The 15,261-nt window shown below is 40.1% G+C and overlaps 1 pseudogene; it reads right to left on the reverse strand.

Annotated features, from left to right (window-relative positions):
- Nucleotides 1-377: 377 nt before the first annotated feature.
- Nucleotides 378-14,069, reverse strand: LOC114492141 (annotated as a pseudogene).
- Between the last annotated feature and the right edge of the window lie 1,192 nt (nucleotides 14,070-15,261).

Genomic DNA, 15,261 nt, shown 5'->3' on the forward strand with positions numbered 1-15,261 from the left:
CCCAGGTAGAGTCCCAGGTCCTCTTTCAGTCTGGGTTACAAACTGAGATACATAGAGCAATTTCTTTTTACTCTTTTTTAAAAGATTTTATTTATTTATTTCCAGAGAGGGAAGGGAGGGAGAAAGAGAGAGAGAGAGAAACATCAATGTGCGGTTGTTGGGGGCCATGGCCTGCAACCCAGGCATGTGCCCTGACTGGGAATCAAACCTGCGATGCTTTGGTTTGCAGCCCATGCTCAATCCACTGAGCTACGCCAGCCAGGGCTCTTTTTACCCTTTAAAATAGATTTTATTTACTTATCTGAGAGGGGAGCGAGGTAGAAAAAGAAGATGAGAAGCATAGACGTGTGAGAGAAACATTCATCAGTTGGCTCCCCTTTGCATCTTGACCAGGGACTGAACCTGCACCCAACCATGTGCCCCAGCCTGGAATCATTCGCTTTGCCAGAGGGCTCCCAACCGAGCCACGCAATCAGGATTGTTATTTATTTATCAGTAAGTTTAAATCCTGGAGGGGCACAGCATTACACGGATTCTGTGTCCAGTGGACTTAGCAGGAAAGTTGCTTCAGAATGTAGCATGAACCATGCCACTGTTTCCATGAGCACGAGTTACTTTTCCCCAGACCACTCTGGCTCTGTTGGGTCTGCCACCAGGAGTCACTGTGTCATTCTTTGCTTTGTACACATAAGCACAGCTCTTTCCTAGATAGAATTCAGTTTCATCTCGAGCATAAACACCTTCAATGTTAAGAAGAGCTGTGTGCTCCCTCTAGTTCCGGAGACCCCGTTTGTAGCCAGCAAAAATGGCCTTGGACCACAGCCTTCCAGCATGTTTGTTGTTGCAGAAGGCCTGTTCCTGGCAGGCTCCCCAGACTTCAAGATGGCGAACAAGACAGAGCAATCTTATCTTATCCTGCAACCTGCAGCCTGGTTCCGCTGAACCCCAAGTGACCCAGAAACTTGTGAGCGAGAGATGTACATATTTGTTGCTGTAAGACTCTACAGTTATTTGTGTATTTGTTATTGAAGCTTTATTATGGCAATAGCTACCAGATATGAGTGTGTGATTGATGCCCCCTGTGCTTGGCATTCCTGAAAGCACATTCGTTGCTCCCACCAGCTGAGTTACATACTTACCGAGAGTCAGTTGTCTTTGTTTCCACGCTTGTGTGTCTGTTGTGCTCATTATTCTAATTATATAATTTACTTCATGTTATATTAGCTAAGGAATCATGTTAGAGAACAAATTCATCTTTATAAAACAAAGTTGAATGCTTTTTAACGACTCGATAAAAGCAAATTGTTAGACAAATTAAAGTAAAATTAGGTGTTGGTGAGAAATCTTAAAGAGACTGGACACGAATAAACATCTAGAAGGATCTTGCATTCAGATTGCTCTTTAATTGCTTAAGTTCTGTTTCTTTTTCTTTAAAGACATCAGAACTGGGGGTTTTGGATGATAAAATACTTGGGTTTTATGCAAGAAAGTTGAGTTCAAATTTCAATTTTCAGAGATAGTCTCAAAGAAAGTGCCTTGACCTTCAATAAAATATTGCCAAGCAAATATTTATTGATGTATTTAATCCATGTTTATATTATTATTTTCCCTTATTTTTATTGTTTACATTATTACAGATGTTCCTATTTCTCTCCCCTTGTCCACCTTCTCCCTGGCCACCATCACACTGTTGTCTGTGTCTATGAGTTTTTATAATTTCCTTTGTAACTATTTTTTAAATCCTTACCCAAGATATGCTTATTGATTTTAGAGAGAAGGGTGGGGAGAGAGAGAAAGAGAGAGAGAACAACGATGTGAGAGAGAAACCTTGATTGGTTCCCTCCCGAACACATCCTGACCAGGAATTAAACCCACAGCCTTTTGGTTTATGGGACAAGAACAATAACAGAAAACTGAGCCACCCAGCCAAGGCCCTTTTAAACTAATTTTTGATGAACTAAACAAAAATCATCTAAGTGCCTTTTCATTAAGAATGTTGTACATTTAATGCCACACTGAAAATTCTTCCCATCCTCCTTTCCTTCCTTTGTAAATATTCTAAAGTTATTAGTGTAAATTATAAGTAGCAATGTTAGAATAGCTCTTTCTTCACAAACTATGTGGAAAGAGTAAGATTTGCAGGTGATGTTTTTCTCTTTATACTTAGATCCTATTCTGATGTAAAGATCTGCAGATTGGTTAATTATCTTTATTCTACAGGAGGACACTCCTTAGTTCAGATAGCAGTTTTCCAGTTTTGTTCTTTTTCAATAGCTGCTTTTTTTTCACAAAAGTCATTGAGTTTCAGGCATGCTGGGTGCTTCTTGTTATGTGAACATTTTTTTTCTTGTTTCCACAAAATCATACCCCAGAATCACCTGGATTTGGGGAAATCCGTGACAGGGAAAGAAAAGTCAGGCACAATTCCCTTGTTTTCACCTGGTTTTTGGTTGCCACCAAATGAAATGACTTCATACATTATTTACCTGAAAACCTAAATCTTTGCAAAGTATGCATAAAACAGAGGCAATTATGGGAGCATAATCGCTAACATTTTCCATGCATCTGGACTTCGCTTGAGGTTTGGAAGACCTTGGATTCATTTCAGAGTTTTAAAGAAAATATTCCCTACATTGATTGATGAAACATGCTGCTTACTGGTAATGATTTTTGAGATGCGGATGGTCACCCCCTTGGAACACTTCTGAGATGAATGCTTTGTGGCATATTAGGATAAAAAATCAATCTATAGGTGATGACATTTGATTGCCACTGACAAAGTTTGGAGTTGAAAAAGAGAACTCCAGTTGCAAATGCAAGTTTCACACCACATTACCCGTAAGTCAATTGCGTAGACTGCAGGGACGAACTACGTGGAGATACCCAAAAGCCACATGGCACCAGCTCACTGACAGTTTGGAACACATATGAGTACTTTGTAAAGAAAGGCAGTTTCGTTTGGACATTGGGTTACTCCAATTTCAAGAGCATCAGTTCCCACCCGGACAGAACAGGTAGATGAAAGGGGGCTTGGCTTTAGTCAAGTTCACAGACTCTAGACCACAGTGGCAAACACAAGGCCCGCAGGCTGAATCCAGCCCTCCACCTTGTTTTATCCAGCCCTCCACCTTGTTTCTACCCAGTGGCAGAGCCGAGCTCCTTGCCCCTAGTTAAGGGGTAGTTACATTTATACAGTCCTAAAATTGCATTCGGCCCTTTGAAGGCAACCATGAGGCTGATGTGGCCCCTGGTGAAAATGAGTTTGACACCCCTGCTCTAGACCATTTTTAATACAACCAGATTATCACAGACTCATAAACCAACATATTCAAAGGTACTAAGCCACCACTAAAGAAAATCAGGCAGTGGCCTTCAAGGAAGTTTAATATGTTTTTCCACTCTGGGATATTATTTTTTCATTAGGACTTCTTTAGATTTTGAGAGAGTGGGGGAATTGAACTAATTTGTTCCAGGCAGATATGAAGAAATTCTTAGCTTGATGGTATGAAAAATTAACATTAAAACAAGTGACCATGGATATAATGTGTTGGCATTTATAAGCATGTGTGGGCCAATTAATAAACAGCACCTTAGAGACCTAAAGTTGTTCTTCTTTAATTACTAAGCCCATGCCAGAAAATATGTCTAGAAGATAGTTTTAATATTACTGATATAAACTATGTCAATGTAGGGGAAGAAAAAATTTATTTTTCCTTTATCCATCCTAGGTTCATGGCTGGACTATGCAAATTAAACTGACAAAACTCAGATTAACAGGAGGAAAATAAAACAGTTTATTAATGCATGCAGCATAGTTAATGATGAGTAACTTGAGGAAGTGGTTAAAACTTAGGCTTTTACAATATCTCAAGAAAGAACAATAAATTTGTGGAGAATTAACAAGACCAAGGAAAAAGGTTTTAGGCTTCCCAGGGCAGAAAATCAGTGTATGGGGGAAACTAGTGTGACTTAAGGGCTAATTAGTCAAGTTTGTAATGTAGATTCCTCTGGTTTTGCTTCTGGGCTGATAAGGGCCTAGAGTTGCCTCCAATGATTAATTTCTGTCCTTCCTAGTAAAAAGGGGAGGCGGGGGCACCTATGTTTGACTCATAGATATGGAACAAACTGAGGGCTGTCAGATTGGAGGGGTTGGGATGGGGGCTGAATGTAAAAGGTGAAGGCATTAAGAAGTACAGATTGGTAGTTACAAAATAGCCACACAGATGTAAAGTGCAACATAGGGAATATAATCAGTAATTTGTAATGACTGTGCATGGGACCAGGTGGGTACTAGAATTATCTGGGGAGTCACTTCATAAGTTACATAGTTGTGTAACCACTATGCTGTATACCTGACACTGACATACAACAATATTGAATGTCAACTACAGTTGAAAAATAAAAAAAGTAAAAGTTAAGTAACAAAAAAGAAGTTAGAATAAAACTGATATCCTGTTTTATGCAAAAACGAGGGGGGCGAAGAGCTTTCCTTATAACTGCTCAAATTGCCTTCCGCTCTAAATAATCTTTCTAAAAAAAGAGGCGGATTTTGAGGTGGCACATTCTTCCGCCCTTCATCAAACATAATTGTGTAAAGATGTTTATGTAACAAGCGGAGGGAGCCCTGATGCAGTGGAAGCGTTGCTGAAATGGCAAGAAAAACATGTACATTTGAGTCCAGGCTACACCACGTCCTAGTGTTGAGACCTTTCAGAAAGTATTTGTGGCACCATGCAGTTATCCGAGAACTGTTCATGTAATACAGACTCTTGATACTACTGTCAGTACCAAGCTGTCACTGTAATTGTCACTGAGTTATGGAGATGTCACGATATAATACATGAAAGCCATCTTTATCCTAATATCACCTTACATTTGATAATATTTGATTAGCACTGGACAGTCCGTTAAATGGCACAAATATTGACTTACTTGAATATTCATTTAGCATTTAGACCCTTCAGTGTCTCCAGCTGTTTGGTGGGATCATTTGCTTTTTATAATGGGCTTGTTTGGCGTGTGGGGACTGCAATGAAGCCATGACGCTGATATTTGCGGAGACGGAGGCCTGTGGAGGAACCTCATGCCCCTCTGGCCACGCCAGCTCCACCCAGGGTCCAGTGACCTGTGCCCCTACAGGCGATTTGCACTCTTGGAAAGAAGTGGCCTTATTAAGCCCTCTGTCGACGGGCTGCCCTTCTGATCTGAGCAGATGGCAGCCACTGGTCTCTTTTCCTTTTCCCTCCCACAAGCTCAATAGTTTTTATGCCTAGAGAAATCAAAGGGAATAATATATACCTATTGGTAACGGAAAAACACGAACTCCAGCCTTTTTCTATTTTAATTGGACCCTCAAGCAGGGAAATGGGAAGAGAGTGGCAGCTACAACACTCAGCTTCAGAAGCTTGAAGCTTTTGTCTTCTGCAGATGGGAACAAAGAATCCTTTACTCTGTTCTCAGCATGGTTATTTTTCAAACAGGAGTGGATGGGAGCTGTTGATACAGATAGACATGATCCTTGTCTGATCCCATTTCATCACATGTCCATTATTCCTTTTCTTTCACGTTAATTCTCCACTTTGAGTTTGTACCTTAGAAATATATTTGTAGATGCTTTTTATTGGCACATTCCCTTAACTGATAATAGGCCAAACTCTACATAGTTAATTATTTTTTTGTTTTCTCCTTTTAATACATTTAGTTCAGTAGTTAAAGAAATGCACTTTGGATCAGACCTGATTACAGTTTTCCACATTTATTTTGGGCCATACTACTTAACATTGGGACATACCTCCCAAGACTCAGGTACCTCAGTTGAGAAAATGGGGAGAATTATAAGACTGTTTTCAGAGGAATGTGGGCTCGTTAAATGAGACCATTATTCAGACATGATGACTCAGTCCCAGATAATGTGCTCAAATGCTCAGGAAAAGTTTAATAAAAACATTTCAATTTCTTATAACTGAAATACTTAAAATTTCTCAATTTCAGGCAAAATCATGCCTTCAGTAATTTATATATGGTCATATATAGAAGGAACATTGACATTCACGCTGATTGATTTCATCAAAGTGGATAGTCACTCAGACCAAGAGACTGAGAAAACTGCCTTGGGGTTTTTTTTTTGTTTTTTTTTTTTTTTGCTGGGGAAAATAACAGCTTCTAAATTACAAGGGAAAAGAACTATGTGGAGTCCTCTTTTATGGCCATGTTACAAAAACATGGAGCCAGTGAACTTTCCAGCTCTTCATTAATTCCACAGCTTGAGAAAGTTATGTTAATGTACACTAGACGATGGTTAAGTTGTGAGATGATCTATCTGCCGAAATATTCTCGCATCATCCATTAAACTTGTTACTCAGCGGGATATCTACACAACTGATGAGAGAACCAGCAATCTTGCTGATTTTTCATTTCGGCGGAAAAAAATTCTCTTGGTAAATTTCAGCATTAAGATTTTTTTTTTTAAAGCAATAAAGTTGGATCCGGAAAGGGTAATGTAAAAAACAAAGAAAAACAAACAGTGCTGTGTTGTGCTCATGATGCCTGTTCTCCGGGGCTAGCTACAAATGTGAATTCCGGACATGAAGACCGTTTCTCTTTGCCACTCTATGCCCCTCTTCCTTTCATGCTTCACCTGCCAGGATGCACTTGGCCGCGATGTATAGGGTTATGGGACAATGACCTGTATTCACTTCTGAGTTTTCACATCCCATATTCTACAACCCAAACTGGCCTCTAAATCTGTCCAGAGTACCTGTTGGGCCATAGTGTTCATGGCTGGGGAGTGAGTAGGATGAAGGCATGTTTGGTTCATCTTTGTTTAATTCAAAGGTCAGCGTGATTCTAAAATTTGTCAGTCACAGAGCCCTGACTGAGAATATTGAGGAAGTCCCTGGGGGTGAGGAGGGTAGTGGGGTCACTTCACTGTTAGGATGGGATGGACCTTCATACGTGATGGGGGAACAGAGTAGCCCTCTCCAAGGACTTTTTTCATGTCCTGTGATTAAACCACCACCACCACCACCACCACCAACAACAACAATGACAACAGAAGATGGCACTTTTAAAAGCTAAGGTTATGAAAGCTGTTATTTAAAATCCTACGTGGGTGGCAATGTTGTTTAAGAGAAAAGAGAAGAGATAATTATGGGGACAAAAACCCAGACATACAAATCAGGGGATGCTAATTACATAAGATGGTTAATTTAGGAAATAGTAGCTGAATTGGAGTCCACTCTCATGACTCACATCTTAAAGCAGCAGTGAAATAACCTCAGACCATGAGAAAGTCCGGTATGTGCTTTGGAGGGATACAAACAATAATAGTACTAATAGCTAATATTTACTGAGTGCTTACTACATGCCAGGTATTGTGCCTTTTAAGTGGTTTCTACTATCCGTTACTTGAAAGAAACCGTTCAGGTACTGGTTATCATCTTTTCGCCTGTGTCAGAAGAGACCTCTGTGGTGTGTGAGTGGTTACCTCCTCCAAGCACAGGCCTGCAACCAAGGACTTTTTGACTACAAGACTTCATATTTACCAAGGTCTCCTTCTCCGAGAATAATACTAAAAATCTGCAAATAGGAGAGATTCCCCAAGGAGCTGAATCCAAAATCCTGGATTCAAAAGCACAAAGAGGCTGAAAGGAAACTGCACTCTCACTTTCTTTTGTATGATATCTTTAATTTTTGTTCTTACTATTCTGAGTCTTGTTATTACTGTTAACCAACTTATGAACACCTCAAGGTATTCTTTAAAAGCACTATTTAAGAAGCAGTAAAATAAATTATTTCTTAACACACATTTAATGCAATACCTTTTATGGATAGACTAAATCAAGATTAAATCTGTCTATGAGATACTTAATTTAAAGCAGTGTCTGAATGAGTAATATGGGGGAAATCTGCCCCAGGGAGAGGGGAAAGACGTCAATGACTCATGTCTCTGGTTGAACCCTAACCTGGTCCCATTCTCACCTGTTTTCTCCTCCTTCCCTGACCCAGAGAAGTGTGCAGCCACAGGAAGAGACACGGGAACCCTGCCTCTCCATCAGGTCTCTTTACTCATGCTGAGACCAGCTCCATTTCACCTCTTCAAAAATGTACTCACTGGTTTCAGCACAATGACTTCAATTTTTTTTTTTAGTGTCTCAACTATGTAAACCAATGCGTCAGCAGCAAACATCAGTGACAAATGAAAATCAAGTGTTATTTATGCTGAGATATCCGATTTTTACTTGTTTGACTGCTTCCTTGAAAGACAATGTTTTGGAAATCAAAACTCAGCATGGATGAGGTGGAGTCTACTCTTTTCCCCGTGATCCACGTGGTTCGCAGCGTAGAGCCCTCACAGCCTAGCCCCCTTCCTTCCAAGGTCCCATTTATCCAGCCAACCACCCAGTGTTTGTCCTTCGACCTCACATTCGTGTGATGGGTTCTTAGATTATTTCCTGTGCCATTTTCCTTTTTAGACAGCAAATAGGAAACTATTGAATGGACACACCTTTACTAAAAATAATTGTTTGAGCATTTGCATGTGTATTACGGAAGACTTTCTGGCAGAGGACAGAAGTGCCTTGTCCTAAAAAACTCAATATGGTCTAACCAAAATGGCATGTAAAATGATTTCAGCCTTTAAGGTAATATTAAAAAAAAAGAATAATTAGAAAACTTTTTATGAAGCATCACCAATATCAAGTAGTATAATAGAGCATACACAATTGGAAAAAAAACTTACTGATGCCCCAATAGAAACAGACATATAGATGGGAATATATTCTAAAATGTCCATGTAGTCCCTATATCGAACACGCTTTGCAAATGAACACCTGAAATTGAGATGATCTTCCACAGACAGTATAAAAATGATTTTCAGTCATTACAAGCTTCAAGGAATAAACATACATGACACACCTTTAGTAAATTACTGGCATACTGAAAAGGAGCTTCTGTACAAGTAGTGAAATGACAATAATTCTTTGACAAATGCTGCAATAATTTCATTTAGCAGAAATATCTCTTTGAATAGATAAGTTCAAGAAGCAATGTTAATGCTGCTGGCTTAAGTTCACAGCCGCATTATCTAAAGGGCACCTCCACCACTACCACCACCAATAGCTCCAGAGTGAGCAGAAGCATCATTTTCTTAACCTTGAAGGAGAAAAGACTGTAGTCAGCATAAGGAGGAGCAATTGACTAGGGGACGGAGGCTGTCATTCTAAGACATACATTATTGGTTGAATATCAGACCCAATCCAGCTCCATATAGCTGGGGCTTTATGATCTATGGGCCATTGAACACCAAGCTTTGTGGAATATGTCTCAACCACCGCAACACCTATGCTGAAATTAGATTGTTTCACTTCGTTACGCTGTTTTGCAATGTTCGATAACCTTCCATGTGTCTCATCCTCCCCTGGGGGTGTGTTCATTAGATGCAGAGCAAGTGACTAAACAACGACTAGAGTTGGTGAATCAAGAAGTACATCTTCCTCACAAATGCAGTCTGTATTTAGTCTCTTCCTCACTTGTGACTTAAGAACTAACTCCTGACCCCGTGAGATGCATGCCTGGCTGGGCATGACAATAGGTTATGTGTCTTTCACCATTCGTGTCTCTGGTTCCAGTTTGCTGAGGTCAAGCTCATTCCCCAAAAAGTTTGTGCTGGGACAGCACAAGTAAATGAAAGACCATACAGCACTCACATACTGGGAGGATCAATAGTGTTAAAATGCCCATACTACTCCAAGTGATCTACAGATTTTTAAAAAAGATTTTATTTATTTATTCTTAGAGAGGGAAGTGAGGGAGAAAGAGAGAGAGAGAGAAACATCAATGTGCGGTTGCTGGGGGTCATGGCCTGCAACCCAGGCATGCACCTGACTGGGAATCGAACCTGTGACACTTTGACACTTTGGTACGCAGCCCGCGCTCAATCCACTGAGCTATACCAGCCAAGGTGATCTACAGATTTAATAAAAGTTTCAATGAAAATTTTCATGGAACTTGAACAAATAATGCTAAAATTTCTGTGGAACCACAAAGACCCCTAATTGCCAAAGCAATCTCGAGAAAGAAGAGTAAATTTGGAGATATCACACTTTCTGATTTCAAACTATATAGTAATCAAAACAGTATGGCCCTGGCACACAAATAGACACACAGATCAATAGAACAGAACAGAGAGCCTGGAACAAGCCCATACTTACATGGTCAGTTATCTATGACAAGGGAGGCAAGAGTATACAATGGGGAATTGACAAGTAGTGTTGGAGAAACTGTGCAGATACATACAAAAAAATAAATCTGGACTACTTTTTTACAACATATACAAAAACAGACCCAAAAATAGATTAAAGACTTAAATCTAAGACCTGAAACCATAAAACTCCTAGGAGGAAACATAGACAGTAAACTCTTTGACATTGATCTTAGCAACATTTGTTTTTTGAAATGTTTCCTTGGGCAAGAGCAGCAAAAACAAAAATAAACAAATGAGACTACATCAAAATAAAAACCTTTTGCACAGTGAAAGAAACCATTAACAAAACAAAAAGAGTGCCTACTGAATGTGAGAAAATATTTGCAAATGACATATCTAATAAAGGGTTAATATCCCAAATCTATAAAGAATTCATACATCTCGACATCATAAAAACAAAGAATCCAATTAAAAAACAGGCAGAGAACCTAAATAGATACTTCTTTAAAGAAGACATACAGATTGTCAATAAACACATGAAAAGATGCTCCATGTTGCTAATCATCAGAGAAATGCAAATTAAAACCACAGTGAGATATCGCTTCACACCTGTCAGAATGGCTATCATTAAAAAGTCAACAAAGAGCCTGGCTGGTGTGGCTTAGGTGGTTGGAGCTCTTGTCTCATAAAACGAAAGGCGGTGTGTTCGATTCCCAGGCAGGGCACATGAAAAAGTTTTGGGTTTGGTCCCTGGTTAAGGCACATATGTTTCTCTCCTCCTCTTACTCCCTCCCTTCCCCTCTCTCTAAAATCAGTAAGTATGTCCTTGGATGAGGATTAAATAAAAAAATCAACACATACCAAGTATTGGTAAAGATGTGGAGAAAAGCGGACCTTTATGCGCTGTTGGTGAGAATGCAGATTGGTACAGCCACTGTGGAAAGCACCATGTAGCTCAAACCATTAAAAATAGAACTACCTTAGACATAGAACTTCTGCCTCTTGGCATTTATCCAAAGAAAACAAAAACACTAATTCAAAAAGATATATACACCCCTTTGTCCACTGCAGCATTATTTACAACAGCCAAGATATGAAAACAAGCTAGTACCCATCCATAGATGATGGGTAAAGAAAATGTGGCACATACATACAATGGAATATTATTTAGCTGTAACATAGAATGAAATCTTGCCATTTGTGACAACATGGATAGACCGAAAAGGTACTGTGCTGAGTGAAATAAGTCAGAGAAAGACAAATTCCACATGATTTCACTTACATGTGAATCTAGAAATCAGAAGAAATGAACATACAAAACAAAACAGAAACAGACTCATAGATGTAAAGAACAAACTGATGGCTGCCAGAGGGGCAGGTGGCGAGGAAATAGGTAAAAAACACGAAGGGGAATAAGAGGCACAAACTTCCAGTTATAAAATAAATCAGTCAGTCACGGGGGTGTAATGTGTAGCACAGGGAAAGTAGTCGATACTATTGTAATAACTTCATATGGTGACAGACGGTTACTAGGCTTACGGTGTTCACATAATATGATATATAAATGTAGAATCACTGTGTTGTACACCTGAAACTGATTCAACATTGTATGTCGGCTCTACTTTCATTAAAAAAAAAGTTTGTGCGGGGAGCCACAAGAGGCAAAAATAATTGGTTTCCTCGCTGTTCTTAGTTTCCTGGGTTCCTCCTGGTTCTTCTGCGGTGCAGCAGGAGCCACGGAGGGGATCCCTGGGGGGCCTGGCTGTCGCCGGCTTCAGCCAATTCTGTCCTGTTTTTGTTCTTTACATGTCGGGACTTCTGTATGATTTACCATTTTTAAAAGGGATTCTCCTGTTAAAAAAATAAAACTTTGGAAATCAGCAGCATAAAAGAGAATTCTGCAGGACTAGACCTTTTTCTTTCGGAAGAACTGTGCATTGTAAATGTTTTTGTTTTTGTTCTTGGCTTCTATAATAAGAGCTAACACATAGTGCTTACTGCACGGCTGCTTATCAGTAACACGGTGCTCGTCAGGCACTGTTCTAAGTGATGTGCATATATTTCACTTATTTAATCTTCAGGACAACTCCATGAGCAAGGCACTGTTTCACCTCCACTTTACAGGGAGCAGATACAGAAACAGAGACATTGTACAAGGTCGCGCACTCAATACATGGCCGAGCGTGGATTTGAACCCCAGCAGCCTGGTTTCAGAGTCCACCCTTGAAACTACCTGGTTACATGCTTGTCTGCCATTCTGTCTTATACTGTTTTCCTACCCACCCTTAATGTGTATTTTTTGAGCAACGATGTGCTCTCTGATTTAAATGAAATGACTTGCTGTGGATTTAGGGTTAAATTTTGTGAGCACTCAACATAGGATCCTGCACAATTGCTACATCTTTCAACAGATTCCTTGAGCTTATTATTTCAGTGACTATGCTGGAAGATTTATGAGTATAATATAATTATTTCCCCAAATCCTCTTAATAGTGATGATTTTAAGGCTAAGAAAGCGCTTCAAAATATTGCATACTTACATATATCGTGAGTAGAAAGTGGTCCGTTTTGTGTTTCTATTTATCCTCTCTGTCCCAAGGACATAACCTGTTTTCCCTGGGTCTGCATGTCTGGCCAGATCACAGGTGTTGCTCGTAAACACATCCGTGTGACCACATGAAATGATCTGAGCGCAATCATTTAATCTCCACATACATCCACTTCTTCAAACTTCTCTGCCCCAGAGAATCATTTCATCGTCTCTTAGACTGTTGTGATAACTGGACTGGAACTGGGATAAATTCTACTCTTTATCTAGATTAAATTGATGCAGAAATTCTCCCATCTGTGTGTCTGTCCTTCTGTTTTGGCTTTGCCAGCTTTCCTTCTAGCCATGGTCTGCCTTGAGGTACAAAAAAATGAGCCTTTAATTTCTCAAGGATGTTGTTCTGGGTAGTTGTTTTCCCCGTTCGATAGCACTCATTCAGAATCGGTCTTTGTCGCTAGGCGAGGTAAGCAATGCCACTGCAAGGGGTGACAACCGCTGGCCTTCATTGAGACCTCACACATGTCCGATATTCTGCAAGGAAGTTTATGCCTATCCCCACGTCCCATCATCGTGCCAGCATCTCAATGAGCGTACATTGGATAAAAGATGAACAATGACATTGTGAAGTACGGTTGTCCCCGTCTTCTGTACAAGGAAAATTATGTTTAAAGGGGTTGAGTAACTTGTCTGAAGTTCCAGGAAGCTAGTAATTACTGAGGAGAAAAGCCCATACGAGTAACCAAACTATTGTGCTATTCCTCCTCAGTTTTGAGCTTCAGGAGAGTGAAGATGAATTCGGAGGTATTCAAACTTACTGGGGTTGAAGGCATGAGGGGAGGAGGGTGGCATCTCTTCTTATGGATAGAATCCAGAGATCACAGGCGAGGGTTGCCGTTAAACATACCTCAGCACAAGTTACAATATGGTTCCGTGATTGGCTGTAGAAATTCCTCTCCACAGGGATTTTCTTACCTATTAAAAAGAATCTTTCTCCCCGCCAACTTCCAACTTGTAAACTCTCTCATCTTCATTTAGGGAATCCAGGAGCATATGTTGCTCCTCCATCACTGACCGGTAGATGGCAGCAAACGCCCGTCCTACACCCCTGGAATTTTGCCTCTAGGTTCTTACCTGGTGTGAAAGTGGCGTTTACAAATATAATCATCCAAGCTCCTTACCTGACACATTGGAGGGGCTGATTTTCCCGGTCACACATGTCTTATTACTTTCGAAAAGAATCATGTGGAAAGGCTTTTCATTGTGTTTGCTACTACATTTCTGCACAGGGGTGACTGGGAAGCCAAAATCAAACGGCATGGGGTGGAGGGAGGGGGGCGGCCGTGGTGGGAGACAGAACAACCCAAGAGAAGCGCAAACGGCATCGTTAAGAATGTTCCTCATGGGTTTTCAAAGAAGTTTTCATCACCCAATCTGATCAGTGAAGCAGTCTTGTTCATAAATTATTTATCGCTCTTTCTCTATCTCATCATCCACACCATTGAAACAAGCAAAATCCAACTGTGAGTGAATCCTCTTTTAAGAAAATCTGGAGAGAAACATTTCTTACCACCCTTCAGTGTCAGGAATAAAGCACAACCATTGTGTAAACAATCTACAACAAAAGGATTTTTTTAATTAGAATTTTTTCTGAAGGATGTCATCCTTGACATTTGGCATTTTGTCTTAGTGTTTATTTGGTTTTCAGCCTGCTACTGTTTTGTTACTCTGGACCACATGCGGTGGATTTTGGACAGTGGACTGTGATTGGTCTGAATTTCAAACAACTGGGTTCCTTGGCCTGAAGTGTAGACACAATATTGTTACTTGACAAGCAAATTGCATCTCCGAGTTTTGTTTTATTTTCTCTAAAACGTAGATCTTACAAGATCATTTCTAAGGATTATATGAAATTAAATGAGTCAATGTAATGACACCTCTGGTTTAGTGCCTGCAAAAATTTTACTGTTAGCTGAATACGAATTGGGAGGGTGAGGCTGGTGGATACTACGATTTCTTCCAGTTTTAAGTATCTGTAACTCTGATTAGTTTCTTTTCATTCAAGCTCAGCCGGGAGTTACAGATACCCATCCTGGGAGGGGAAGAGGCCTTTGAAGGGTGCTGAGATGAAAAGGTGCTAGAGGATGCGAGGCTGATTTGCTGCGGAGAAGCCTGGTCTTATTTTTACTACCAAGAGGTGGCTACAATTCATCACTGAACCATATTCATCCTCCAACAATGAGGATAAATGGAAAGAAGAAGAAAAAGAAGACCACGAGGAAGAGGGGAAAATAAAAAACAAAGGTGCTGAGGACTAGAAAGGTCACTATCATTATCGCCTGCACTTGGTCACCATGGAGACTGTGTCCCAGTATCTGAACACAAAGAAAATATCTTAAGAGCACTTCAGGAACTAGGTCAATTACAAGTATAACATCGAGCCTCTCATCCAGGAGTCTCTGTGTTACACTGTTGACACTATGTTCAATGTTGACACTTATTTTGGAATTAA

The sequence above is a fragment of the Phyllostomus discolor genome, chromosome 1, assembly GCF_004126475.2.
Source record: "Phyllostomus discolor isolate MPI-MPIP mPhyDis1 chromosome 1, mPhyDis1.pri.v3, whole genome shotgun sequence".
Taxonomy (NCBI): Eukaryota; Metazoa; Chordata; class Mammalia; order Chiroptera; family Phyllostomidae; genus Phyllostomus; species Phyllostomus discolor.